A 19,744-nucleotide genomic window follows, 5' to 3' on the forward strand; every position below is an offset into this window, starting at 1 on the left:
AAGTTGCTGAAGCTGGCCACTTGTGATCCTCCTGCCTCCAACTCCTGAGTCAGTGGGATCACAGGTGTATGTCACTGTGCCCATGAGGAAATATAACTTTAATCTGAAAGGCTTGTGCTAAAGTTTCTTATACCTTCACTCCCAAAAACAGTATTCCTCCTAGGGCTGTCACTCCTCAAGCCAGTTCTGTCTCCCAGACCTATCACTCCCAAATTTCTGGGAAATATACACTCACAATCTTACAGTTACCATAAATTCACTCATTTATGAAAATTACCTTGTACACTATTAATTAGCCTATGCAATAAGTAGATTAAGCAAAGAATGATATCTTAAGAAACCTATAATATAGGGTACTTTCTAGTTTTATCTTCTGATCAGCAAAGGGGAACTATATTAGCCTAAGGATCCTGAGAACTGCCAGACCACCATAAACGTCCTTGTTATCACCAGTTATCCCCACATACCTTCCCATGCCCACCCTGTCTTTGCCTCTAAACTGAGGCATCCTTAAAGTCATTTCTTCAACATCTGTCAACAACCCCACTAGTCCTGACTTGAAAGCCTCTCTCTCCAGGAACTCCTCAGACCTTCAAGTGATACTTCCATAGTAACATCAAAAAATCAAGCAAAAACTATTACCAACAAAGTAAACACGGAACTTTAAAAAAAAAAAAAAAAGTCAAGTTTAAAATAGTAAGATGGTTTCACAGCATTTTTACTTTCCTTTGTCAGATCTCCCAACCTGACTCAATGAAATCTCAAAGATGGCAGCCTAATTTCCAGTGTGGACCGCTGGTCCTCATGCTGGAGGGAACAGAACAGACCTTATTCTTCAAGAAGTGTGTTTGTTCTGACTTTCTGGTGGCTGCCTGAAAAATTAATATAAGGCTAATCTGTTTTACCTACCTTGAACTCGCTTAGAACAGAAAAATAGGGGACATTCCTCTAAAACACTGTAAAAAAGAAGATGCACCCACCTGGGGCAAAAGATTATAGAGCAACAAAAGCAAAAGCTAAATTTAATAGCCAAATCTCTTGTCAACATAAAAGTAATAGGGCATTCAAAATGGTACTACAGAATTTAGAAAGTCTCATGGCATGTTAAAGGTGCTCAAAAAAGACCCAAGAATACTTTATGTTTCACCTCTGGTTGATCTCAAGCACAGCAGGAAGACCAGAGCTGAGTTGTAAATGGCCTATTGAAGCAATAAAAGAACATCCCCAGCAGAGAAATCTGCAAAGACTGAGAAAAGATGTTTTCCTCCTTTCTACTTTTCCCTCTTTCATTTTTTCTGTATTTATTGAGGCTCCTGATATTCAACGAAATCTCTATCAAAACACTAACTGAGGGCTGGGGTTGTGGCTCAGTGGTGGAGTGCTCACCTAGCACATTCGAGGCCCTGGGTTCAATCCTCAGCACCACATAAAAATGAATAAAATAAAGGTATTGTGTCCTTTATTTTAAGAAAGTAAAAAGGAAAAGGGTCTAATCGGTCTATAGGACATAAGCATACCAATGTACACATAATGGGAGTACCAAAAACAAAGAAGTGACAGAAAGAATATTTGAAACAATAATAGCTGAAAGCCTCCAAAATTTGATAAAAGTCATGAATACATACATACAAAAAGTTCAATAAGCTCCAACAAGGATAAACAAAAAGATCTACTCAGAGATGCACTATAATCAAATTACTGAAAGAATCTTGAAAGCAGCAAGAGAAGCAACTCATGACACACAAGAAATCCTCAGTAAGATCAACAGGCACATTCTAGACAAAAATCACGAAGGTAAGAAAACAGTGGAATGACATATTTAAAATGCTGAAAAAGAAAACTGCCCACCCAGAGTTCTGTACTTGGTAAAATTACCCTTCAAAAGTGAAAAAAGAAGCACAGTGGTGCATACCTATAATCCCAGCTACTCAGGAGGCTGAGTCTGGAGGATCACAAGTTCAAGGCTAGTCTAGGCAACTTTGTCTTTTTTTTTTTTTTTTAAGAGAGAGAGAATTTTAATATTTATTTTTTTTTTTTAGTTAACGGCGGACACAACAATTTTGTTTGTATGTGGTGCTGAGGATCAAACCCGGGCCTCACGCATGCCAGGCGAGCGTGCTACCACTTAAGCCACATCCCCAGCCCCTAGGCAATTTTGTCTTTTAAAAAAAAAAAAGTGTAATAAGAATTGTAATGCTTTCCACTGCTGTGGTGTAGTTAAAAAATTTATATATGTGTGTGTGTGTGTGTGTGTGTGTCAGAGATGAAGCTCATTGGCAGAGTGCTTGCCTAGCATGCATAGGGCCCTGGGTTCAATCAACACAATCTTAAAAAAAGAGAGAAAAAAAAACCAACTCAAAACTAGGAATAGAAAGGAATTTCCTCAACATGTTAGAAGAAATTTATCAAAATCCACAACTAACATCATACTAAACAATGAAAGACTCAAAGCTCCCTCACTAAGTACAAGAACAAAACAAGAATGCCTGTTTCCTCCATAGCTATTCAACATTGTATTGAAAGCTCCAGGCAGGTCAATGAGTCAAGAGAAAGAAATAGGAGGTAATCATATGTGAAAGGAAAATGTACGACTATCTCTACTTGCAGAAGACATGATTCGATGTGTAGGAAATTACAAAGAATACAAAAAAAAAGTGCTAGAACCAATAAAAATTTGGGCTACATCAGGACACAAGAACAACAAAAGATCAACCTTCCTGTACTCCCAAAAAATAGAAATCAGTTGTGTTCCTAAATGCTACTAATGAACAATATACAAATGAAATTATGAAGGAAAAAAAAAAAGCCTACAGTGTTTTATGAAAGGAGAAAAGGTTAGCACTCCCCTTGACAAAGATGGAAGAGGCCCTCAGGCCTGACAACACGCTTAAGGTTAAGGCATTGCCACCTACTTCAAGGCATCTAACTATGATTTTTTTCTTCCTCCACCCGCCCTTCTGCCATCATGTGCTGCCTCACCTTGGGCCCAGAGCAATGGACTCAGCCATCTATGGACCAAAACTTCTGAAACTATGAGCCAAATAATTTTTTTCTCCTCCTCAAAAAAAAAAAGTGGGGGAAGGATGTAAAAGACTGATATACTAAAAACAAAGCAGTACTAAAAACAAACAAAAAAAAAAAAACTTAAAAGACTTAAATAAATGGAAATACATCCAATGTTCACGGGTTAGAAGATTTAATATTGTTAGGAAGGCAACACTACACAAAGCAATGTACAAATTCAATGCAACTCCAATCATAACTTTTTTGCAGAAATGAAAAAGCTAACACTCAAATTCAAATGGAATTTCAAGGAGGCTGGAATACCCAAAACAATCTTTAAAAGAACAACAAAGTTAAAGGACTCGTACTTTAATTTCAAATTTTATTACAAAGCTACAGTAATCAAAACAGTGTAGTAATGTAATAAGGATAGACGTTCAAATAATGGAATAAAATTGAGAATCCAGAAATAAATCCATACATCTACAGCCAATTTATTTTTGACAAAGGTACCAAGATCATTCAGTGGGAAAAGAACAGTATCTGAAATAGTGCTACGACAACTGGATAGTCACACCTAAAAGAATGAACTGAGATCCTTACTTTATAGCATAATTAAAAATTAACTCTAATGGACTAACCACCAAATTATAAAACTATAAAACTTTTTTTTTAAAAATAGGGGTCTTTATGATCTTGAATTTGGCAACAGATTCTTAGATATGATACCAAAAGCACAAGCAAGAAAAGAAGAAATAGAAAAACTGGATTTCATCAAAACTTAAAACATTTATATATCAGAGGACATTTTTAAGAAAGTGGGATAACTCACGGAATGGGAAAAATTATTAGTAAATCATCTCTGATACAGTATAATCTACAGAACAGAGAACCCTCACAACTCAAAATCAAAGCTAAGTGCCCCAATTAAAAAATGGGCAAAGAATGTGAACAGGATCTTCTCCAAAGAAGATACAGAAATAAGCACACAAAAAGATTCTAATTAGGGAAATGCAAATTAAAACCACAAATATCAATGAGAACTTGGAATCCTATACATTGCTGATAGGAATGTAAAATGATGCACCCACTATAGAAAATAGTTCAGCATTTCCTTAAAAAGATAAATATAGGACCTGGGGATGTGTTTCTGTGGTATAGCACTTGCCTAGCATGCACAAAGCCCTGGGTTCAATCCCCAGCACCACAAAAAAGAAAAAGATGGCTGGGGTTGTGGCTCAGTGGTAGAGTGCCTGCCTAGCACACACGAGGCCCTGGGTTTGATCCTCAGCACCACATAAAAAATAAAATAAAATAAAAGGTGTTGTGTACAACCACAACTAAAAATAAAATATTTAAAAAAAGAAAGAAAAAGAAAAGTTAAATAGTCCTATAATATTAATGTCATCCAACAATTCCACTTTTAAGTATATACTCCAAAGAATTAAAAACATGAAGTCAAACAAATATTTGTACATAAATGTCTAAATGTCCATAACAGCACTATCCACAACAATCAATAAATGGAGAAACCTAATTTCTCCTCAACTTAAAAACTGTAATATATTCATTCAATGGACCATTACTGAGCCAAAAAAATTAATAAAGCCAGATGCAGTGGCTTGCTTGTAATCCCAATGACTCAGGAGGCTGAGACAGGATGGCAAAGTCAAAGCCAGCCTGGGTAATTTAGTAAGAACTTGTCTCAAAATAAAAGTATAAACGGGCTGCAAATGCAGCTCAGTAGTAAAGAACTCCTGGGTTAAATCCCCAGTACTGACCAAAAAATAGAGACAGAGACAAAAAACTAATGAAAATACTAATATATGTTACAGCATGAAGAATCTTAAACCAGGCCTAGTGGTTCACACCTATAATCCCAGCAGCTCCAGGAGGTGAGTAGGATGATCTCAAGTTCAAAGACAGCCTCAGCAACTTAGTGAGGCCCTAAGCAATTTAGTGAGATCCTGTCTCAAAATAAAAAATAAAAAGGGGTGGGGATGCGGCTCAGTTAAGTGCCCCTGGTTCAATTCCTGGTACCAAAAAAAAAAAAAGAGAGAGAGAGAGACTCTTAAAAAATTTATTCTAGCTGAAAGAAGCCAGTCACAAAACACCATATACTGTATGACTCCATTTATATGAAATATCCAGGATAGGTAAATCCATAGAGATAGAAAACAGATTGGTGGTTGGCAGAGAAAGGGGGGAGGAACAGGGAATGATGGCTTAATAACAGGTATAGGAATTTCTTTTGAGAAGATGAAAATGTTTTGGAACTAGAGAGAAGTGATGGTTGTATAATATTATGATTGTACTAAATGTCACCAAATCATACACTTTAAAATGGTTAATTTATGTTACATGAACTTTACTTAAATATAAATAAACTAATATCCTCAAGCAAATGAAACAAATATAAACTGCTGGTACAAAAATAAATTGGTACAAACACTGAGGAAAGGAATTTGATCTTATCTGGCTAAGTTGATAATGATCATGCCTTCTGCCCCTGCAATTCCACTCTACTCTCTCTCAGTTAATGACAACCACTCAGTTAATGACAACCACTCGCCTCATCACCTTCACCTGAAACTGGCACTCCTGTTTTCTTCCTCTCCCTCCCATACCATATTCGAATCATTTTAACAAACAGATATTGAGAACTTCTTACTCTGTGCCAGGAGACAAAACAGCAAACAAAAACACAGCATCTCTACCTTAATAAAATTCCCAATTTACCGCAAGCAAAAGAAACTTAATTACATAATTTAAACAGTGTCATGAGCACAACAAGGAGAAAAAACATTATGTTACTGGAGTTCCTAAGACAGGTAACTAACACAGACCTGAGAGAGGTCAAAAACATTTTCTGGAAGGACATCCAGGCTAGGGTCTGAAGGACACACAGAAGCCAACTAAGTGAATGAAGACAAAAATAGTCTAATCAATCATTTAATCATTCCTTCTCATTTTTTTAGTTTTATTAAAGCTATTGCTCCCTCTTTTTTAACCCATATTATTATCCACTGTAAGTATATATCACCACTAACCTACAAAAATCTACTAACTAGTATATTCCTTCAACAGTTTCCCAAGTAAACTTGTAAACACTTTGCTCTTATCCCATCTTACACCCATCTGTAACTACCCAAAGGGTAGTTAAAGACTCTACTCCCTTCACACAGAATTAAAGCCTCAATAATGTGGTCCCTGCCTTTATCAATCCCTGCCTCTTTTCACTTCTAGATAATCCAGTTTGTATTTATCCACATTGTATTACTGTATTACTCAACAGAAAGTAGTTGCTGTGTCTCTGATGTCTTAGTTGTGTCACTGACATATAATAAGTCCTCAATATATGTTTGTTGAAGAAATAAATGAACAGAAAAATAACAGCAATAGCTGCGATTTATTCAGCACCTATTATATGGCAGGCACCTCATCAGGTATTGTACATACATTCTCCTCCAATCTTACAACAATCCTGAAAGTTAGGTATTAATAGCCTCCTTTTAGTGAAAAGAAAACTAGGGCTCAGAAAAAATTAGGTAGATTGCCAAGGACACCAATCAATTAAGTAGCAGTTCAGCGAGGGACCAAGATTCACTGAACTTCAAAATCAGAATTATTCCACAGCATCAAGCTGCCTCCCAAACTACTTTTAAATAGTATCTTTCTCCAAATATCAACACATCTTAGTATTTATAAACTATCTTCCCCAAAGTGAACAACAATTACAACTGTCTGCCTCAAATTGATGTACCAAGATGTACCAAGCATTACGTTAAGAGTACTAATTCAGGTCCCAAAATATAGAAGTGAAAAAAAACTAATGATTCTTAGTAGCCCAATCACCCCCAATAAAACAGTACTCAACAATCATCTAACTCTGGTAAAAAAGTTTTAACTTTGTATGACAAAATTGAAAACAACTATATTATTCTTTAATACTTCAAGTTCCGTGCATTTCAGTTTGCTTGAGAGTAGAATGAAAAACACTCAACTAATCTCAGATATGGAATCCCACTTAAAGAGGCAGATGATATAGAAAAATCCACTTTGAATTAGGCAATACATACTTCATGAATACTAAGAAGTTAATATTCAATTTCTCCCATATTTACCACCCCGCACACACATACAGAGACAAAAGAAGAACTCAATATCACACTATGGTCCCTCTGGTTATTTCAGTCTTCTGAGATGACAGCATTTCAACCTTATATTTCTAAAGGAATTAAGACCCAACAGGATTAAAAATTCAAGTTGTTAAGAAAGTAAAGACTAAATGATACTAGCAGGGCCTTTGGCATCAAATAGAAAGGGGGAGTAGGTAGAAAAGGGGGAAAGGAAATTAGATATTCAGTAACTACTACATACCAGGCACTGGACTAGATATTTTCACATAAATTATTTTTTATAATAGGCCATTATTGTTGCTTGAGTAACTTAGAAGATATGATTTTACAACCCAATTTTTCTAAAATTAGTCCTGAGAAGGAAAGTAATACATAAGGAAAGAAACTTTACTTTTTGTTCTTCCATTATTTGTACCATTTTAATGCAATTTTTCCATTAATCGTTGTCAAGCCATGAAATTTTATATTTCACCATGACCAACCCATGAAATTTACCAACTCTGTCCATGATTTATACCAGGTCATAGTTATAATGTCTGTTATGCAATTTAGCTAAATAACCACTGAAATTCTCCCTTTGGACAGAATAAAAAATCTGCCTATAATTAAAGCAAGAATTGTTAACTACAAGCAGTTAAAGTTTACAGCATTGTTTGACGGTTGCAAAGATAAGCCAGTAAAAAGCCTGAGATGTTGTGTCTACCTATACTTCCCACACATTTGAACAATAGTATGGTATCTCTTAGCATCATAAAATCAATCTCAGATTAGGTAATGAAATATGCACCAGCCTTTTCCCAGAACCTTTGACAAATCACACACAATCCTAAATCTTCATAAATCAAGATTAAAGACAAGTATATCATCACCAACACATATATCTTCCCAAGCCTGACCCAGAGACTAATGAGAAGAGGCCTAGACTATCTCATCTGATTAATTAATTCAAAATGTCTGCGTTATTCAAATGTGAGGCTGGTATTATTTGAATAACACTTGACAGCAGCGCCTGAAGATATCATTTCTGATTTGTGAAGCTGCTGCTGTATAACTGATGATAGTTTATGAAAATGTTCCAATGAAGCTGCTTTACTTGCCACAACTGTGAAAGATTTGCCAAAGAGGTGGGTTTTTTGTTTTTGTTTTTGTTTTTGGTTTTGTTTTGTTTTTTTTTTTGTGTGTGTGTGTGTGTGTGTCAGTCAGTAGTTGATGTTGCTAATGTTGTCAAATAACTTCCAAAATACACAGTCTCTGGAGTCTTTTTTCCCACAACAGTGCCACAATGGCAGCTTTTCCACCTTCCCAGTTTGATTTAACACAAACTGCATCACAGGAGCTCTCTCTCATTTTTAAGGATCCAAATAACACCTTAAAGGATTTACCCAATCCCTCTCACTAGCATTTAAAAAAAGAAAAAGGGCTTTGAGATGATGCTAGACTGAAGAAGAGCCTAGATTTGGAGGTCATTTTTTCATCTTTTAGAATGTCAGAAGGAAGATCAAAAATATCAAAAGTAATTACATTTTTTTCTTATTAAAAAGTAAAATAAATATGTTCTGAAGCCTAAATATTATTTTCTCCTTCAAAAAGAAATTATGGTTTTCCAATGAAAATACTATTAATGGACTAAGAGAACTTCAAAATCAACATTATTTATGTTCTGATCCACTTTTTACTTTGGAGTTTAATAGTTCATACTGCACACGGTGATATCAGGAATATCACTGGCAGACTGCCCACCTTAAAGGCTTCGTGTTATTTCTGAACTCAAATTTTCCTTCTCAGCTATTGTAGTAAAGAGCATAAAGATTGAATTCAGAGATATGTTAAATACCCTGCAATGTCCAACTCTAATCACCCAAGTTTCTCCTTCCCTGCAACATAAAATCCATTTGCTTCTAGACATATTCTCCATTTACAAATCCCTTCCACTTCCTCTTCTATATATTTCATTTTTGACACTGCAAATACTTTATTCCTAACTTATGTGATGACAATAAGCACTAATCAGTTCAGCTTCAAGAACAAATTTAGTTAAATAAATTTAACAGCTGATTGATCAATTCACACAGTAAAAGAAGATCAAAGAATCATAGAATATTAAAGCTGAATGAGGCCTTAGAAATTTAACCCAACTCCCTTATTTGGAAATAACCACTCAGTAACGTGCCCAGGAACCCCGGGAAGCTTAACACTACTTCTGCATGGAAAACTGTGGCTCAACAAACGTGTATCTGTTGAGCTGTCCTTTTTTTCTTTCATGTGTGCAGCCAAGATTGATTACAAGGTCCACTTTTTAAAGGCAAAAACTGTTCTAACATCAAAAAATACTCAGAAGAATAGCATACTTATGTGGGCACTAAACAAATGCCCCCAGGGAATCACAATGATGACTTTAGGATACAGTCTGTTGCCTTCAGAATCCAAATCCTGAAAATCTGTTTCTTTTCAGGTAATCTTTTCATTTTCAACGACACAAATACATTAATGACGTAGATAAAGATAAAATAATGGTCTTAGAGCAAGTTATATGTGTTTCACTTTATATACACCTTCTGTTCTCAAAAGAATTCCATAGACCCATTCAGGAGTCAACAAAGTCAAAATTATTTTTACAGTCCTAAAATAGTAGCCTCTTTCTCTGAGTTGACATTAACATTGATGGCACAAAAAGCAATGGCAGATAAAATCTAGTGGCTTACTGTGAAGCAAGGCAGTAGCACCACACTGTAATAACAGTGAATGTATTCTGTACCATCAGGCACAGGACTTAACAACAATAATCCCAGTACTCAGGAGGCTGAGGCAAGAGTATGGCAAGTTCAAGGCCAATCTCAGCAACTTAATGAGAGCCTGTCTCAAAATGAAAAGGGCTGGGGACATAGCTCAGTGATCAAATATCTCTGGATTCAGTCCCTAATACAAAAAGAAAAAGAAAAGTTAGATTCAATTCAAAATGTCCTTGATGAAATAGTAAAAATTATTACACTTTGAATAAATGACTTTTTAATAGTGTGTATGACAAAACAGGAATTATGCACAACACAGCTGCTTACTAAGTATAAGCAAAAGCACTAGCACAACTGTGAGTTTAACTATCTGAAATAGCTGCTTAAAAAACAAGACTGACAAACTATGGTTATATCGGCTTAGATATTTTGGCAGACATTTTTTCAAGAGGGAATCAAGTAATCCTTCTACTTCAAAAAAAATTGATAATTCTGGTAAAATGATAAAATCTAAACTTTAAAACAAAAATTAGAAACCTGAAACATGTGTCTACCACTGTAAGTATGACAGTTTCCCAGTACTTAAGAAACTTTTCTGGGGCTGGGAATACAGCTCAATGGTAGAACACATGCTTACAGTGTATTGTCAGCACCACAAAAAAAAAGAAGGAAAAAAAAAAAAAACTTTTCTGATGAGTTTGGTGGTAATATTAACAAATGCAACCTTTTGATACAGTGTAAAGAAATGTGTTAATATATCAAAGATGAGTGACCAATGAACCAATATTTTCCAAATAATTAAGATATGTTACAAAATCATGCATGTGTTAGAAGAACTATTCAAAGTACAAACTAGACTAGGATTTTTTTTTTTAGATGTTGATGAACCTTTATTTTATTCATTTATTTATATGTGGTGCTGAGAATTGAACCCAGTGCCTCACATTGGCTAGGCAAATGCTCTACTACTGAGCCACAACCCAGCCCCCAAACTAGACTTGGATTTTAACAAAACATAATAGAGGGCTGGGGTTGTGGCTCAGAGGTAGAGCACTCGCCTAGCATGTGCAAGGCCCTGGGTTCAATCCTCAGCACCACATAAAAATAAATAAATAAAGATATTATGTCCAACTGAAAAATAAATACTAAAAAAAAAGAATCTACTTACTATTCATAGGGAGGCATGGTGTCACACACCTATAATCCCAGCTATTGGGATATGAAAATGGGCTGAATACTGAATGCAAATAAGAGGGTCCAGGTATCTTCAACTAACCCAGATATTAAGAAGATTTGCAAAAATGTAAAACGATCGACTCTTCTCACCATTTTATTTTGCTTCATTTTGTTTTGGAAAATGCTATTTAGGATAATATAGAACTAATTGTAACATTGTTCTTTATGCTAACATGTAATAGGTTTAAGATTATAATTAACTTAAATATTTTAAAATTTGTTTTTAATTTCAAATGCAGTAAATAAATATTGATAGACATTAAGCCCACATAAACAAAAATTCCACTCATAGTGTAAAGGAGTCCAAAGATCAAAGAGTTTGAAAATCACTGCCATAGATGATTATTTCCTCAGAAGTCTTCATATGGGAAAGTTTAACACATGAAATATAGATTCTTACCCAAGAAGTTATCTAATTACTTTATATATGAAAGAAATTAATGTATTTTAAAGGAATTCTAACAAGTAGCAAAAATTGAATCCCATAGCACAGGGGAACAAGAGTTGCCAATAAGATAAAGTCCATCCTCATAAATAGCTATGGTACCTAGATTATAAGTCAATCATACCTTTCTTCATTATCATCATAAGGCAACATATGCTAATTGCCAAGTAAGTCCTTCAGTAACTTAGGTCCCAAATTTCACACTTCCTCTTCTAAATCTGCCCTGACGCCCCGCCTTTTTCTCTAGTCTTTTTTTCCCCCCCTTCGTATCAGGGATTAAACTCAGGGGCACTTCTGAGCCATATCCCCAGCCCTATTTTGTATTTTATTTAGAGACAGGATCTCAATGAGTTGCTTAGTACCTCGATTTTTGCTGAGGCTGGCTTTGAATTTGAAATCCTCCTGCCTCAGCCTCTTGAGCCACTGGGATTATAGGCTAGCACCATTCTCTCCAATCTTACTGACACCTGGGGCTCATTACCAGCCCATTCTTTCCTTTAGTTCTATCATTTTCCTGATTCTTTCCCCTAAGTACAACCAAACATTCACTCAGATCAGAAGTCACTGATGCTATAAGTGTGTAAAGACCGTTACTTAGAAAGTAAATCTATTAAGCTTCCAAGAAGAAAATGGATTGCAATTACAAATTGGTACAAAATATAGCACTTAAAAAAAAAAAAAGTCTACCTCTACAAAACAAAAAGTCTACCTCTACAAAACTGTTGTTAACCTGTGGTTCAGCATCTCCATGAGAGAACCATAAATGATTTGCAAAGTGTCTATAAACTCCTTGAAATTGTATTCAAATATTGAGTGCATACACTTTTCTAGAAATGGACAGTTGGCCTTTGTTTGCATCACATTCACAACAAAACTATAATTTTTTAAAAAATGAAAAAAAAGAGCAAAAAATTCTTGTTCTACAGGTTTCTGGAGCTCCGCAAGTACAGATTTTTATGAATGGCAGTTATGAACAGATTCATTAACAATTACATAAAAATTACAGCTGTTTGAATTGCATGACTTTTTTTTTTTTAGTTGTAGTTTATTTATGTGGTGCTGAGGATTGAACCCAGCACCTCACACATAGTAGGCAAGCACGCTACCACTGAACTACAACCCCAATCCTGAATTGCATGACTCTTTAAGAGTAAGGACTAATAGGAATAAAATATTCACAGGCCAAATATCTGTGAGCTTTCCATGTCTTAATGATTCTCACGAAGCAAAATATTTGGTAATTAATTTAATAGTACCAAATGAGATTTAGACTTATACCTGAACCACAGAGCTACTACCTAACTCACCAATTAGCCTTCATCAAATTTACTAGTCACATGGGTTGGTTTTTAGTAGCACAACTGAGAAAATCCATGACACAATTTATTTCAGTGGTTCTCCACTAATAATATTTAGAGTGTTGTTTCTTAACTCTTTCAAATTGCTCTATGGGTTTTAGTAAACAAAACAAGCAAATATAAAATATGATTTCCCAGGTGTTTCAACCTGATAAACAACTGATAGTGGCCAGTTCAATCAAGAAAGTAAACAGTTCAACAAGGACTGTAGTACAGGTAAGTTAGGGAATTAATAGTCAAGTTCAAAGAACAAAATACTCTAGCAATTAATTAAATGATACACTACTATATTTTGTGCTCCTGATCATGCTAAGTTTAAAATTAAAATTCATTTAAGTTATATATTATGTGTATATATACATATATATATATATATATATATATTTATAATATATATATATTTTTTTAGTTAACTAAATCCTAGGCTAATCTTCAGACTAGTCATACATGTAATCAATCTGTCACCTTTGAAGATAATTATTTATTATTAACTTAAACAGGGATTTCTATACCTTATAGATAGAAAACTCAGCTACAAAACTATACAGTGTAAAATGAATACAAATCAATCATTATGACAGATAAACTTGAGAGTCAAAATGAACAAAATATTTTACATCAGCAAAATGTCTCGTCAAATTCTACTCTTTAAGATTTCAACGGGGACTGGGAATGTGGCTCAAGCGGTGGCGCGCGCGCCTGGCATGCGAGCGGCCCAGGTTCGATTCTCAGCACCACATACAGACAAAGATGTTGTGTCCGCCAAATACTAAAAAATAAATATTAAAAAAAAAAAAGATTTCAATGTAATGTATTAAAACAAATGTCCTTCCCAAATCCATAGAAAAACACTAACTTATTTCAAAATTTCTATTTAGAAACACAAATATTTCCTAGCTGTGAACCATACGTGAAAACTTTAAAGTTTACTATTCAATTCTAAGTATGTTATCAGGAGTTTTCAACAGTTTTTCTCTTTTTAAAAATATCATTAATGGTAGTAATGGGTGCAGTAATACATAATTTATTTTCACAAATAATGTACATATAAATTACTCAAGATCCAGGTAAACAGCTGTGGAAGTTTTCTTATATGTACTATAGTTGCTATAATTAAGATGAATTTTTATATAAAGGATTATTACAATGTAATATCAGATTTACAGCAGATACCAGATAATACATGAAGGCATTTATGTTTTTATCTTAAAAATAAGCTATTGAGCACATTGGGTCATAAGAATATCTAGATAGATATAGATAAGATAGGCAGATAGTATCTGACCTCTAACAGCATACAGTCCCCTAGAGAATGGAAACAAAAAAATGAAATAGTCCCTCTGTTTTAAATGAATTTTTATAGCATACCACTAGTAGTGTTAACTTGGGTCAATTTTATCTAATACTGACTTCAATGACTTAGAAATCAATATTTACTAATTACAATAATAAGTCCTTCAAAGTAAAATCTCCCCTTATTCTCCTCACTGGATCATAATGTAATACTCCTTCCTTCATCTTAAAACATAACTCCTCTCTCACGACTGTTACCTCAATAATCAACTCTAGATATATGACTCTGCACACCCCACGTATTACTAGGAGGCTTAAAAATGAAGTCAGGATGGGAATACATCTCGGTAATAGAGCACCCTGGGTTCAATCCCCAGTACCGCCACTACTACCCTCAAAAAAACAAGTAGGGATAACAGGCAATGGCACCACAAGAGCCAAGTTTTGCTTTGTTTTTTTTGTTTTGTTTTGTTTTAATTATTTTTGTATCAGTTGTTCAAAACATTACATAGCTCTTGACAAATCATATTTGCTTTGTTTTGTTTTGTTGGTGCTGGGAAATGAACCCAGGATCCTCTTTGTGCTAGGCAAGTGCACTTCCACTGAGCTATATTCCCAACCTCAAGTTTTAAAGATGAAACAGTCTTCAATTGCCCATTTCTAAGCATATAACCATAAGACTAGTGATACAAATAACACATTAAAAATATACTCCTTTTTTGGAGGTGGGGAGGCAGAACCCACCGGGGATTGAACCCAGGACCTCATTCACGCTAGACAACATTCTACCACTGAACTAAATTCCCAGCCCTTTCTTTTAATTTTATTTTAAGAAGAGTCTGAATTGTCAGGTCTGGCCTTGAACTTGTGATCCTTCTGCCTCAGGCTCCAGAGTAGCTGGGATTATAGGCATGTACAACTGCACCTGGATAAAAATAAAAGATGGAAGAAAACACAACCAGTATTGCTCATGCCCATTTTTTTTTTTTTTTAATAATTTCCTGCCCTTAAATGTGAGATCTCAGGAAGCCAGTGTTCATACTATCAGGTATCAGGGAAGGTGTAGTATTTTAATTTTTATAAGATCTAATTTCTGGGCTGGAAACACAGGTTAGTAGTAGGTCACTTGCGTAGCATGAATGAAATTGAGTTCAATCCCCAAAACTGCAAAGGAAAAAAAAAAATAACAAACTAACAACATTTATCTAATAACTTTAAATGATGCCATTTAGGAGAACCTGTAACTAAGGCCAATATCTATATAGAATCTATTTCTGGCCCTCATAAAGAAATAAATTATACAATTATCAAATTAAAGATAAGCCTGTCTTTAAATATTTAAATATTTATTTTTTTAGTTGTAGTTAAACACAATATTTTTAATTTATTTATTCTTTTTTATGTGGTACTGAGGATTGAACCCAGGGCCTCGCCCGTGCTAGGCGAGAGCTCTACCGCTGAGCCACAATCCCAGCCCAAAGATTTTTTTTTTTTTTTTTTATACAACTAAAAACTGCAGTCTTCAGAGTAGCCATCGAATCCCAAGTCTAGGAATTTAGGCGGGGATAATAGAATATTTAGACATACTAGTGCAAAAAGAGGAATAGTGACTTTTCTACATTTGTCTTTGAGCTATAATTATATCCTAATATATAGAGTTCTAAAAATAAAATATAAAAACTGGCCCTTGTTTACTGTAACTGTGCTTGAAAAACAAACCTTTGCGAACAATCAGCTCTAAGCAAAGGCAAATCTAAGCAATAATCAAAAACTCTAATATCCTAAGGTTTCAAGAATCATTTCAAATCTTAAAGTAAAAGCTTTACCTAAGAAAAATGTAGTGTATTTCTAAGTCAAAACTGAAACTTTTTGCAAAACGATATTTTTCTTATAGCATGTAGTTCCCCCCAAAAGGCGATAAACTCTCTATTCTTGCTTTGTGCCTGAAGACATAATCTGCTTTTATCCTTTAGCAAAATATGAACCAGCTACTAGGCTGACAATGCCAAGAACCATGACAAAATGGATTATTAATGAGAAACTGAACTCCAGAACTCTATTAATTTATGTCTTCCTGTCGGATCCAAAAGATATATCAGCCTTCTCACTCAAAAGAAAAAAATGCCAACACTGTACTTTGTTTTAAAGTTCTCCACAGATGAAGAATTCATTATCCAAAGTACAGTTCTGTTATTTCAGGCTTTCTTGTAGAATAAAGAATCTTTATCAAATGGCTAAGAAAGCTGCTGACAAGTGCAAGTACCTTGCAAAATATATTTACGTCAAACATTCACTGAGAAAAACCAGGGGGAGGGGCAGAAAAAAGGTGAAAGCCCATGAAACATTCCTATCCCACCCTGTCCTGGCAGTCTTTAGAAAACCAAGCCCTTCTGATTCTAGTTATAACATAGTAAGCAGCATTAATACAAATGCATGTTTGTGGGCTTTTTTAAATTCCTAATTACACTAATTATTCTGACATGAGGGGAAATGATCTAACAAGTGAAGAGAAGAATGTGTGATTTCTTTATGCATAAACAATAATGTTTAAGTGACATAAAATATCCTTTTAGGCTTTCATAAGAAAATCTATCTAATCTATGCTTATCATAATATTTATGAAATAAAAAAACCAGAGAGGAAAAATTGCTATAATGTACTCTGTGTGACCTCTGCTTTCTACAGAGAATGGAAACAGCCTTTTGCTTTTCAATCCCCATCAAAGTGGAGTAAAAGGAGGGACGGCGTTCCCGTGCTCACTGCCATTAATCATTGCTTTCTTCAAGCAAGTGCGTATTAATTTCTGTCATCCCAAACATCATCGAGTATTGTTACAGCACCGTTCACTCCTCATTCACCACCAGTTGTTACCAGTTTCCCTACACTGAGCAGAGACAGGGTGAATCGTGTGGATTTCAGTGTTAGAGGCCTTTATCCCTGGGGTGCTGACACCAATTAAGCCATTTCAAGAAGAAATGAGAACAGGCCCAACCCTTCCATGTAACAAGAGCTTGCACCTAGCTTTGGCAGGTTGCCATTTTCTCTGGCTTCACACTAAGAAATACTCTTCTCCACATCCTTTTGAATGATTCAGACTGTTTACATGTAATCGGTAACAATATCTTTTTGTTCAGTTCTGCAGGTCCAAACTTAATGCCCAACACAATCTCCACACAAAAGACTCTGGGTAATCTAGATGGCAATCCAGAAAGATGAATGCTACTATTACAGAATCATTAAATTCAGGTTAAGAAATAAAAGCATATATTCCCTATAACCCTGTGACGATTTTTTAAAGGGACATTTCAAACAAAAATTAGACTGCACAAGCTATTGCTTTTCTCAAACAGGGTTAATTAAAGACAAAATATTTTATTTCACTGGCTCAATTTCAGCACTGTATTTGCTAAAACACTTTATACATACAGGAATGTAAACCAGATACTTCCAGTATAACTGGCAGTTTGTATCCAGGTTAAAGAAGCTTATTACCAAACACTGTATTGACATTTGCTTTCTTTCTCAATCTTTGGTCAGGCACTAAGGCTATGCTTTATAAAAGGTTACTTCTAGTTGGGGGGGGGGGGGAATCTGCTCAAGAGAGTTTAATTAATATCATTTTTGCATCGTTAAACATAGAGATCCATCAAACTCTTTCACAATATTGTTGATTTTTTTGACCACTTTAGATCTAATCATTCTCCTTGTTTTAGACATTTACATCTGCTTTTAAGTTTTTATGGTTGCCTGTTGGCAGGCAGCAAAGTGGAGCTGTCGATGCTACTGCAGAATAATGCAAGGTTTGTTATGAATTAAATATTAGAAACCTTAACACAGCGGCCAATAAGAATTATTTGCCTTATTAAAGCAGCAGAAGACGCTGATTAAATTTTCATTGCATTGCAGTCTTTTTCCCATTTCTGCTTTCAATTCATCATTCTAATGTATGAAAGGCTCGCCGAATAATGGCAGGGGGACTTAATTTCTGGAATGCAAATATAGCAAAGAAAATACCATAAATACCCTCCCAGAAAACATTAAACAGTCAGTTCTAATTAAGTGAATACTAACTAAGTAAATATTCTCTTAAAGGGAAAAAAAATAATTCAAACGTCAAGAATTCCAGAAGGAAAGCACAATTTACCCATATTACAAATATACAGATACACACTGTAGGTGGACTGTATATTTTTTAAAATTGCACTTCTTGCAATGCTTTGCAGGCCTCAGAACACTCTGAAGAAACAGAATACAGTCACAATTATACTCAGTTTTGCAGTTTCTGAAAATTTAATAATTTTTACAAGAAAAAATGACAAGGATAATAAAACAATGTGCATAAAGTAGCACTTGACCAGAATAGAAACCAGCATTTCTGAATTCTTACATTATGTTTTAAATTTACAACATTACTGTTGCAAATATATTTAGAATAAACTGCCCCTGTAAAAATACTGTGATCTCATGTCCTATACTGAAGGTTGTTCACGTTTCTGCCTTAATGTGAGGAAGAAAATGAACTTCAAGTATCCATTTCCCCTAGAGAAAATCTCTTCCTTGAAACTGCAACTAATGAAATGGGGATCTATAAATAGCAGCATCATTACCATGAGAGCCTCTGCTCGGTACCAGCTTCTGCAGCTGACCCTCTTTATACTAATAACTACCAGACTTCAGTCTCATTCCTCTATAGGGTGATCAATATTGGGACAGTTAAAAATGTGATGGAAATTTAACCTACAGAAATGGTATTTGCTTAACATACTTCCTAAAAACAGGCAGTCTACCTGTACTTACTATCTTTCTACTCAGACTTAACTAGAAAGGTGGAATTTTTGCTTATGGTTTTGGCTTTTTATTATTACCATTATTAATAACTGAGATGAGTGGGGCTCTGAAGCTTTTTCTCTAATGTTATAGAGACGTGCATCATGACAAGACAAAAGCCATAATACACCTGAAATGCTCCCTGCTGAATCTCCCTCAATGAACCTCATTAAAATGGTTACTCTATTCCAAATATTATCCACTGAAGCATTACTATAGTAAACTCTTGCATGAATTGCTGAATACAGTGATGGATAAAAATCAGTGAGCATTTAATCAGTAAATGTAATGATTTGGAACGATGTTTTACTCTTACTCAAAATACAATATTTTCAATGCGATAGATCACTCTAAAAAGTTAACCAATATTTAATATCACCATTGGCTATAAATTAGACCATAATAAAGAACACAGCTAAAGGATATAGGAAAAAAAAGAAACTATTTATTAGATGTCTATAGAATACACTATGGTTTTGTATAATCTATTGTCACTGAGATATTTATGTTGCACTTCATTAATGGTAAATATTCTGCTACATTTGCATCTCCTACATATAAAGAGCTCAATTGTTCACTAATTTCATATCTCTTAAAATAAATATGATAAAACGTTCCAGTGGGTGGATGAGTTTAAAGCTTTTATTCTCAGTGACAAAATTATTGATGACAACATATCATAAATGGCACTTCCTCCATATACACATGTCACAA

General features: G+C 34.7%; 1 protein-coding gene and 1 non-coding gene across 3 annotated transcripts in view; one reads left to right on the plus strand and one right to left on the minus strand.

Annotated features, from left to right (window-relative positions):
* The window catches only part of Pbx3 (PBX homeobox 3), a 207,192-nt gene that overhangs the window by 174,233 nt on the left and 13,215 nt on the right, over positions 1–19,744 (minus strand). The window lies entirely within an intron of this gene.
* Positions 2,813–2,938, plus strand: LOC125619687. Its single transcript, XR_007351228.1, has one exon. It is a non-coding gene; the product is annotated as a U6atac minor spliceosomal RNA (small nuclear RNA).

The sequence above is a fragment of the Marmota marmota genome, unplaced genomic scaffold (assembly GCF_001458135.2).
Source record: "Marmota marmota marmota unplaced genomic scaffold, marMar, whole genome shotgun sequence".
Lineage (NCBI taxonomy): Eukaryota > Metazoa > Chordata > Mammalia > Rodentia > Sciuridae > Marmota > Marmota marmota.